The sequence below is a fragment of the Pecten maximus genome, chromosome 12 (genome assembly GCF_902652985.1).
Source record: "Pecten maximus chromosome 12, xPecMax1.1, whole genome shotgun sequence".
NCBI classification, from domain to species: Eukaryota; Metazoa; Mollusca; class Bivalvia; order Pectinida; family Pectinidae; genus Pecten; species Pecten maximus.
Window position 1 is genome coordinate 16,459,973 of NC_047026.1, and position 11,688 is coordinate 16,471,660.

The window sequence follows — 11,688 nt, forward strand, 5'->3', positions numbered from 1 at the left end:
TTAGGACGTATGTCAAAAGATAACGATTTTTTTTTCAGATTTAAGTCATTCATAGTAAACTTGAATATAATTACTTAATATGGAAACTAACTGTCAAATATCCCAGTTTTATAGATAAATTCATCATGTTCTAAGAGTATTTGTAAGTTCTCTCCTGCCGAAGAACATGGAATTATGTCATTACTGTGGTATGTTATATAGTGATACTATAACACATATAATTCTTCACTGTGATAAAACTGAATTTGTTCGAGACGAATTGTGGTGCCATTTAATCAGAAATATGGGTTAAAACTTTGTTTTATATATCTAACGTTACATGATTCACCAGACTTTGATTTAACTTATATTGTGTAGGCAAGTACATTCAACGTTGAATTGTCAAATGGTGATATTGAATATTTCAGGCAACAGATTAAACATTTTTGTATCAAATGTTTAAAACATATGAACCACATTATTATCAATAATTATCCAATGATTTTTTGCTTGTGAAATAACTATGTACATTTATATGATCTTGGTCTGCATGTTGTTTGTACTTTAATATTTTGTTAATAAAGATAATAATAATATGATTATAATTATGATAGTCGCCTTATCTGATGACCTGTATGACATGGAGTGGTAAGGTCATTGCATTATGTGATTATTTCATAAAAGGGATTATTACATTATATGAAGTGAATATTAAATTTATATGAAGTGAATATCAATTTATATGAAGTGTCGTTACATTATATGAAGTGAATATCAATTTATATGAAGTGTCGTTGCATTATATGAAGTGAATATTAATTCATATGAAGTGTCGTTACCTCACATGAAGTGTCGTTACATCATATGAAGTGTCTTACATCATGAAGTGTCGTTACATCATATGAAGTGTCGTTACATCACATGAAGTGTCGTTACATCATGAAGTGTCGTTACATCGTAGGAAGTGTCGTTACATCGTATGAAGTGTCGTTACATCACATGAAGTGTCGTTACATCATGAAGTGTCTTTACATCGTAGGAAGTGTCGTTACATCGTAGGAAGTGTCGTTACATCACATGAAGTGTCGTTACATCATGAAGTGTCGTTACATCGTAGGAAGTGTCGTTACATCGTATGAAGTGTCGTTACATCACATGAAGTGTCGTTACATCATGAAGTGTCTTTACATCGTAGGAAGTGTCGTTACATCGTATGAAGTGTCGTTACATCACATGAAGTGTCGTTACATCAAGAAGTGTCTTTACATCGTAGGAAGTGTCGTTACATCACATGAAGTGTCGTTACATCATGAAGTGTCGTTACATCATGAAGTGTCGTTACATCATATGAAGTGTCGTTACATTATATGAAGTGAATATCAATTTATATGAAGTGTCGTTGCATTATATGAAGTGAATATCAATTTATATGAAGTGTCGTTGCATTATATGAAGTGTCGTTACATCATATGAAGTGTCTTACATCATGAAGTGTCTTTACATCGTAGGAAGTGTCGTTACATCGTATGAAGTGTCGTTACATCATATGAAGTGTCGTTACATCGTATGAAGTGTCGTTACATCACATGAAGTGTCGTTACATCATGAAGTGTCTTTACATCATATAAAGTGTCGTTACATCATATAAAGTGTCGTTACATCATATGAAGTGTCGTTACATCATATGAAGTGTCGTTACATCATGAAGTGTCGTTACATCGTAGGAAGTGTCGTTACATCGTATGAAGTGTCGTTACATCACATGAAGTGTCGTTACATCATGAAGTGTCTTTACATCGTAGGAAGTGTCGTTACATCGTATGAAGTGTCGTTACATCACATGAAGTGTCGTTACATCAAGAAGTGTCTTTACATCGTAGGAAGTGTCGTTACATCACATGAAGTGTCGTTACATCATGAAGTGTCGTTACATCATATGAAGTGTCGTTACATCGCATGAAGTGTCGTTACATCATGAAGTGTCTTTACATCGTAGGAAGTATCGTTACATCGTAGGAAGTGTCGTTACATCGTAGGAAGTGTCGTTACATCATATGAAGTGTCGTTACATCGTATGAAGTGTCGTTACATCACATGAAGTGTCGTTACATCATGAAGTGTCTTTACATCGTAGGAAGTGTCGTTACATCGTATGAAGTGTCGTTACATCACATGAAGTGTCGTTACATCAAGAAGTGTCTTTACATCGTAGGAAGTGTCGTTACATCACATGAAGTGTCGTTACATCATGAAGTGTCGTTACATCATATGAAGTGTCGTTACATCGCATGAAGTGTCGTTACATCATGAAGTGTCTTTACATCGTAGGAAGTATCGTTACATCGTAGGAAGTGTCGTTACATCGTAGGAAGTGTCGTTACATCATATGAAGTGTCGTTACATCATATGAAGTGTCGTTACATCACATGAAGTGTCGTTACATCATGAAGTGTCGTTACATCGTAGGAAGTATCGTTACATCGTAGGAAGTGTCGTTACATCGTAGGAAGTGTCGTTACATCACATGAAGTGTCGTTACATCATATGAAGTGTCGTTACATCATATGAAGTGTCGTTACATCATATGAAGTGTCGTTACATCATATGAAGTGTCGTTACATCATGAAGTGTCGTTACATCACATGAAGTGTCGTTACATCGTAGGAAGTATCGTTACATCGTAGGAAGTGTCGTTACATCGTAGGAAGTGTCGTGACATTATATGAAGTGATCGTCACATTATGTAAAGTAATTATTAGACAAATACAGACTTTGGTTAAGGGCAATCCATGGTTTTACGGACCTGCCCTGGACATTCCCCGAGACCGAAGGCCGAGAGGGATATAGTTCAGGGAAGGTCCGTAAAACCATGGATTGCCCGAAACTGAAGTCTGCATTTACTTTATCATATGATATATGATAATCTACAATAAAAAAAAACAACTAAGAAAGTTCCTTATAAATACCCGTTCACATCACAGAGAGGTCAATATGAATTTTTGCCAGGTTGGTGGAACGTCATATTGACCTCTGCTAAAAATATGTCTCAGCACAGATAATATAATTTCTGTTTTTAACAGGAGTCAATGTAAGATGCAACGGACCTGACAAAACATTATATTGACTCATCGGTGATGTCTGAGGTATTTCCAAGGAAATAATTGATGTCATGTGATCTCATTAGGACCAATGAGTGATAGTGTTACATACCAATTATATAATAATAATCATATGAAGTGATCATTACATTATATGAAGTGATTATTACATTATATGAAGTGATTATTACATTATATGAAGTGATTATTACATTATATGAAGTTATTATTACATTATATGAAGTGATTATTACATTATATGAAGTGATTATTACATTATATGAAGTGATCATTACAGTATGTGAAGTTATTATTACATTATATGAAGTGATTATTACATTATATGAAGTTATTATTACATTATATGAAGTGATCATTACAGTATGTGAAGTTATTATTACATTATATGAAGTCATTATTACATTATATGAAGTGATCATTACAGTATGTGAAGTTATTATTACATTATATGAAGTCATTATTACATTATATGAAGTTATTATTACATTATATGAAGTGATCATTACATTATAAGAAGTGATCATTACATTATACGAAACAAGTTAAATAATGTAAGTGGCTACACAAAGAAGTTTTTCTGAAGCTATTGAAGACTTAATTCAGACAAGAAAACAAATAAAAACTAGTCATGATATTGTTACATTACAGTTTCATATCAGGTTAATGTTGATTATGTTTGTTGAGTTCAGGATAATAAAATAATTGCTATATAGTTATGATATCTGATTTGTTTACAATTTTTTCATATTTTATATATAATCATGGATACCTTATTTATAACATATCTCATTAAAAACGTTTCAAAGTGATCTTACATATCGGTGTGCATGTCCGTACTTTAATGTATCGGTCTGTATGATATCTACATCTGTACACCGCTGTCTATTTTATGTATTCCTCTGTATATCATGTAACGACACAGGTCTGTATGATATCTACATCTGTACACCGCTGTCTATTTTATGTATTCCTCTGTATATCATGTAACGACACAGGTCTGTATGATATCTACATCTGTACACCGCTGTCTATTTTATGTATTCCTCTGTATATCATGTAACGACACAGGTCTGTATGATATCTACATCTGTACACCGCTGTCTATTTTATGTATTCCTCTGTATATCATGTAACGACACAGGTCTGTATGATATCTACATCTGTACACCGCTGTCTATTTTATGTATTCCTCTGTATATCATGTAACGACACAGGTCTGTATGATATCTACATCTGTACACCGCTGTCTATGTTATATATTCCTCTGTATATCATGTAACGACACAGGTCTGTATGATATCTACATCTGTACACCGCTGTCTATTTTATGTATTCCTCTGTATATCATGTAACGACACAAACCTTTATTGTCTATTGGTGAATAAACACCCAAACTAAATAAAACTAGTAACCTTAACACAAATTTTATCTCCAATTATATCTTGTAAGGAAAACTTTTACCCTTCTTTACAAGTATACAAGCATATCTTATAAATGATATGATATATTTGGTACATTGTACTAGGGGAACTTGCTATATATACCTGTGTAAGTGTCTTTGTGGGATGTCTAAAGTTACGTTATTCGCTTTTTCTGACTTGTAAGGAAAATATGTGTTATAAGAAATGACAGCAATCCAACTCAAGTGATTTCTGTGTAGTGCTTAGTTTAAGGAGGGTGATTCATTGTATTTGTGGATATAAATAGAATTTCTTATCAAATTCTCGGAAGAACATGGAAAACGTCACCAAAATAGCTTAAACCCCTATAACTCTGATTCAAACGGAATACATTGAAATTGGACATAACCACTTTTCCCGTGGCAACGGCATAGTCAGTATTTCACTTTTCCAAGTTTTGCGTTCATATCTGTTTCTCTATGGGGCGCCGTTTTACTATTTATTCCCATTTGGTGATATCCCCTATTCAAATGAGTGATATAACCTATTCGAATAGGTGATAGCACCTATTCGATTCATTAAGTGATATCATCCATTCGAATAGGTGATATCACTCATTCGAATAGGTGATATCACTTATTGAAGCGAATAGGTGATATCACCAATTCGAATAGGTGATATCACTCATTCGAATAGGTGATATCATCAATTCGAATATCACTAAATGAAACGAATAGGTGACATCACTCATTCGAATAGGTGATATCACTTATAAAATTTCATAAGTGATCTCACCTATTCGTATAGGTGATATCACTCATTCGAATAGGTGATATCACTTAAGAATATTTTTAAGTGATATCACCTATTCGAATGAGTGATATCACCTATTCGAATAAGTGATATCACCTATTCGTTTCATTAAGTGATATCACCTATTCGAATGAGTGATATCACCTATTTGAATTGGTGATATCACCTATTCGTTTCAATGAGTGATATCACCTATTCGAATGAGTGATATCACCTATTCGATTAAGTGATATCACCTATTCGTTTCATTAAGTGATATCACCTATTCGAATAGGTGATATCACTTATTTGAAAAAATGAATTGGTGATATCACCTATTCGAATAGGTGATATCACTTATGAAATTTTATAAGTGATATCACCTATTCGAATGAGTGATATCACCTATTCGAATAGGTGATATCACTCATTTGATATGAAATTGTCATATTTTAGGTGAATTTTGAGAATAAGTGTTGAGTGCATCAATATTTACATATCTATAACGTATACAATGTACTCCCATACTGACACTGTACTGACTGACTCACTAATCCCTTTATCATGTCTATGTCAATAAATAACGCGGAAGTTTGTTGAGTTGTTAAATACAGAACGTTAAGTGGATTTGGGATTTAACTTAGCAAAATTAAAATTATACTGACATAGCAGGAAAGTCGAGTTCTACCTCACCTAATGATCAGAAGGACAGGTAAGCTTATACCGTGGCGCGTCGTCCGTCGTCCGTCCGTCCGTCCGTCCGTCAACTTTTCTTGAAAATCGCTACTAGTCGTGGATGGCTGAATGTATTTTTGACCAAATTTGTTTGAAATGTCCTTGGGTGAAGGAGACGGAGACGCAATTTAGTATGAAAAGAGGGTCTGTAGGGATGGGGGTGGGGGTTAGGGCATTGAGAGGTCAGAAATTTTAATTAATTATTTGTGTCAGTACCCGGGCCATGTGGAGGGAGTGTCAGGAGAGGTTTTCTGATCATTTGGTAATTTTAGGATTAGATGGTGATTATAAGTAAAGGAATGTGTTGAAACTCTACTAAATGTTAATGTTTACGGTCCGAGAATAAGGGAGCTCTTGATAATAAAAATGTGTGACCAAATTGGGAGTAGACAAATTAGAAGTGGTATAATTGTGTCTTACCCGTGTGAGGTCATTCTCGTAAGGTACACCACAGTGAGAAAATGTAACCGGAGCTGTACATATGTAAATATATGTGTAGTTGTATATATATTTCACTGTGAATAAACTGTAGATAAGAAGAAATGGGTAAAAATTGTAAATAAACTGTAGATTAGAAGGGGTATATATTTCACTGTAAATAAACAGTAGAGAAGAAGAAATAAGTTAATTATTTCACTGTAAATGAACTGTAGATTAGAAGGGGTAAACTATTTCACTGTAGATAAACTGTTGATATGAAGAAATTGGTCAAATATTTTCACTGTAAGTAAACTGTAGATAAGAAGAAATGGATCAAATATTTCACTGTAAATAAACTGTAGATATGAAGAAATGGGTAAGATATTTCACTGTAAATAAACTGTAGATTCGAAGAAATGGGTAAAATATTTCACTGTAAATAAACTGTAGATATGAAGAAATGGGTAAAATATTACACTGTAAATAAACTGTAGATATGAAGAAATGGGTAAATATTTCACTGTAAATAAACTGTAGATATGAAGAAATGGGTAAAATATTTCACTGTAAATAAACTGTAGATATGAAGAAATGGGTAAAATATTTCACTGTAAATAAACTGTAGATATGAAGAAATGGGTAAAATAGTTCACTGTAAATAAACTGTAGATATGAAGAAATGGATCAAATATTTCACTGTAAATAAACTGTAGATATGTAGAAATGGGTAAAATATTTCATTGTAAATAAACTGTGGATATGAAGAAATGGATCAAATATTTCACTGTAAATAAACTGTAGATATGAAGAAATGGGTCGTCTCAGCATTTGATAAATGCCACCATATTCGGCACATGGAGTGGCAGAATCCCAAATGTGAATAACTATTTTGATAAAACTCAGTGTACTCAGAATACAATGTAGGTAATCACTGAAATATTCGGATGAGCGATTTTGGCCCAATGGACCTCTTGTTCATTATTTGATTTAACCAAATTTTTATTTAAATTTTTTCTTTTTCCCCCCCCGGGGGGAAAAGAAAAAATTTTTTTTTTTTTTTTTGGGGGGGGGTTGGGGGGGTTTTTTTTTCTTTTTAAACGGAAAAAACTTCTTTTTTGGGAAAATTTTTGGGCGCGGGCCTTTTTTTAAAAAAATTTTAATTTTTTTAAAATTAAGTGTCTTTACAGTATGTGAAGTTATTTTATTAATGAAGTCTTATTACTTATATGAGTGATCATTACAGTATGTAAGTTATTATTACATTTATAAAAGTCTTTATTACTTTATAAATTATTTTTACATTATGAAGGTCTTTACATTAAAAAGGATCATTACTTAACGAAAAAAGTTAAAAAATGTAAGTGGCTACAAAAGAAGGGTTTTTCTAAACTATTGAAGACTTTTTTCAGAAAAAGAAAACAATAAAAAACTATTCATGATTTTTTTTACATTACAGTTTCATATCAGGTTAATGTTGTTATTTTTGTTGAGTTCGGTTAAAATAATTGCTATATAGTTATGATATCTGATTTGTTTACAATTTTTTCATATTTTATATATAATCATGGATACCTTATTTATAACATATCTCATTAAAAACGTTTCAAAGTGATCTTACATATCGGTGTGCATGTCCATACTTTAATGTATCGGTCTGTATGATATCTACATCTATAAACCGCTGTCTATGTTATATATTCCTCTGTATATTATGTAACGACACAAACCTTTTATTGTCTATTGGTGAATAATCACCCAAACTAAATAAAATAGCAACCTTAACACAAATTTCATCTCCAATGATATCTTGTAAGGAATATTTAACCCTTCTTTACAAGTATACAAGCATATCTTATAAATGATATGATATATTTGGTACATTGTACTAGGGGAACTTGCTATACCTGTGTAAGTGTCTTTATGGGATGTCTAAAGTTACGTTATTCGCTTTTTCTGACTTGTAAGGAAAATATGTGTTATAAGAAATGACAGCAATCCAACTCAAGTGATTTCTGTGTAGTGCTTAGTTTAAGGAGGGTGATTCATTGTATTTGTGGATATAAATAGAATTTCTCATCAAATTCTCGGAAGAACATGAAAACGTCACCAAAATAGCTTAAACCCCTATAACTCTGATTCAAACGGAATACATTGAAATTGGACATAACCACTTTTCCCGTGGCAACGACATAGTCAGTATTTCACTTTTCAAGTTTTGCGTTCATATCTGTTTCTCTATGGGGCGCCGTTTTACTATTTATTCCCATTTGGTGATATCACCTATTCAAATGAGTGATATCACCTATTCGAATAGGTGATAGCACCTATTCGTTTCATTAAGTGATATCATCCATTCGAATAGGTGATATCACTCATTCGAATAGGTGATATCACTTATTGAAGCGAATAGGTGATATCACCAATTCGAATAGGTGATATCACTCATTCGAATAGGTGATATCATCAATTCGAATATCACTAAATGAAACGAATAGGTGACATCACTCATTCGAATAGGTGATATCACTTATAAAATTTCATAAGTGATCTCACCTATTCGTATAGGTGATATCACTCATTCGAATAGGTGATATCACTTAAGAATATTTTTAAGTGATATCACCTATTCGAATGAGTGATATCACCTATTCGAATAAGTGATATCACCTATTCGAATAAGTGATATCACCTATTCGTTTCATTAAGTGGTATCACCTATTCGAATAGGTAATATCACTTATTTGAAAAATGAATTGGTGATATCACCTATTCGAATGAGTGATATCACCTATTTGAATTAGTGATATCACCTATTCGTTTCAATGAGTGATATCACCTATTCGAATGAGTGATATCACCTTTTCGATTAAGTGATATCACCTATTCGTTTCATTAAGTGATATCACCTATTCGAATAGGTGATATCACTTATTTGAAAAAATGAATTGGTGATATCACCTATTCGAATAGGTGATATCACTTATGAAATTTTATAAGTGATATCACCTATTCGAATGAGTGATATCACCTATTCGAATAGGTGATATCACTCATTTGATATGAAATTGTCATATTTTAGGTGAATTTTGAGAATTAGTCATGAGTGCATCAATATTTACATATCTATATAACGTATACAATGTACTCCCATACTGACACTGTACTGACTGACTCACTAATCCCTTTATCATGTCTATGTCAATAAATAACGCGGAAGTTTGTTGGGTTGTTAAATACAGAACGTTAAGTGGATTTGGGATTTAACTTAGCAAAATTGAAATTATACTGACATAGCGGGAAAGTCGAGTTCTACCTCACCTAATGATCAGAAGGACAGGCGAGCTTATACCGTGGCGCGTCGTCCGTCGTCCGTCCGGACGTCAACTTGTCTTGAAAATCGCTACTAGTCGTGGATGGCTGAATGCATTTTTGACCAAATTTGTTTGAAATGTCCTTGCGCGAAGGAGACGGAGATGCAATTTAGTGTGAAAAGAGGGTCTGTAGGGGTGGGGGTGGGGGTTAGGACATTGAGAGGTCAGAAATTCTAATTAATGAGTTGTGTCAGTTCCCCGACCATGTGGAGGGAGTGTCAGGAGAGGTTTTCTGATCATTTGGTAATTTTAGGATTAGATGGTGATTATAAGTAAAAGAATGTGTTGAAACTCTACTAAATGTTAATGTTTACGGTCCGAGAATAAGGGGGCTCTTGATAAGATATTTCACTGTAAATAAACTGTAGATATGAAGAAATGGGTAAAATATTTCACTGTAAATAAACTGTAGATATGAAGAAATGGGTAAAATATTACACTGTAAATAAACTGTAGATATGAAGAAATGGGTAAAATATTTCACTGTAAATAAACTGTAGATATGAAGAAATGGGTAAAATATTTCACTGTAAATAAACTGTAGATATGAAGAAATGGGTAAAATAGTTCACTGTAAATAAACTGTAGATATGAAGAAATGGATCAAATATTTCACTGTAAATAAACTGTAGATATGTAGAAATGGGTAAAATATTTCACTGTAAATAAACTGTGGATATGAAGAAATGGATCAAATATTTCACTGTAAATAAACTGTAGATATGAAGAAATGGGTCGTCTCAGCATTTGATAAATGCCACCATATTCGGCACATGGAGTGGCAGAATCCCAAATGTGAATAACTATTTTGATAAAACTCAGTGTACTCAGAATACAATGTAGGTAATCACTGAAATATTCGGATGAGCGATTTTGGCCCAATGGACCTCTTGTTCATTATTTGATTAACAATGATATATCTCGGAAGATTGTTGAATCTCTTTCACGGACTCTTTTATCGTCGCTCTTCTTACCAAACAAAACCGACGAGGAGGAAAGAAATGTACCTCTAATCAATGAGACGCTTGTTTCCAATGACATTTTACTGTTTCTGATTACTATACAATTATGAACTGACACTCGTTGGGAGTGTGTGTTACTTCAGTGATGTAGAAACTGTTCGATATGCATTGAAAATATAAATGCTGTGAGAACATTATTAGTGAAAACGAATTCATACTTTCTTCTGTGGACTGTTCAGAGTTTTAGAACACAAAGTTATATCATAAGACAACACAATTGTAGTTCCCTGGAGATGGCATTTCAGTTCATTTGACCCGGTTCGAAATTCACATTTGTCTCCCTTCCCTCATACAGGTACAGTAAAACCACCGGCCTACGGTCAGTACTTGGCAACTGCCCCACGTAGGTTTCGAACTCGCAACCCAGAGGTGGAGGGCTAGTGATAAAGTGTCGGGACACCTTAACCACTCGGCACAGACTTCGATAACGGTCCCTCTAGGAGAGTACGGACTTCAATACAGATCCGTGGTAGGAGAGGACGGACTTCGATACAGATCCGTGGTAGGAGAGGACGGACTTCAATACAGATCCGTGGAAGGAGAGGACGGACTTCGATACAGATCCGTGGTAGGAGAGAACGGACTTCAATACAGATCCGTGGTAGGAGAGGACGGACTTCGATACAGATCTGTGGTAGGGGAGGACAGACTTCGATACAGATCCGTGGTAGGAGAGGACGGACTTCGATACAGATCCGTGGTAGGAGAGGACGGACTTCAATACAGATCCGTGGTAGGAGAGGACGGACTTCGATACAGATCCGTGGTAGGGGAGGACGGACTTCGATACAGATCCGTGTAGGAGAGAACGGACTTTGATACAGATCCGTGTAGGAGAGGATTGACTTCG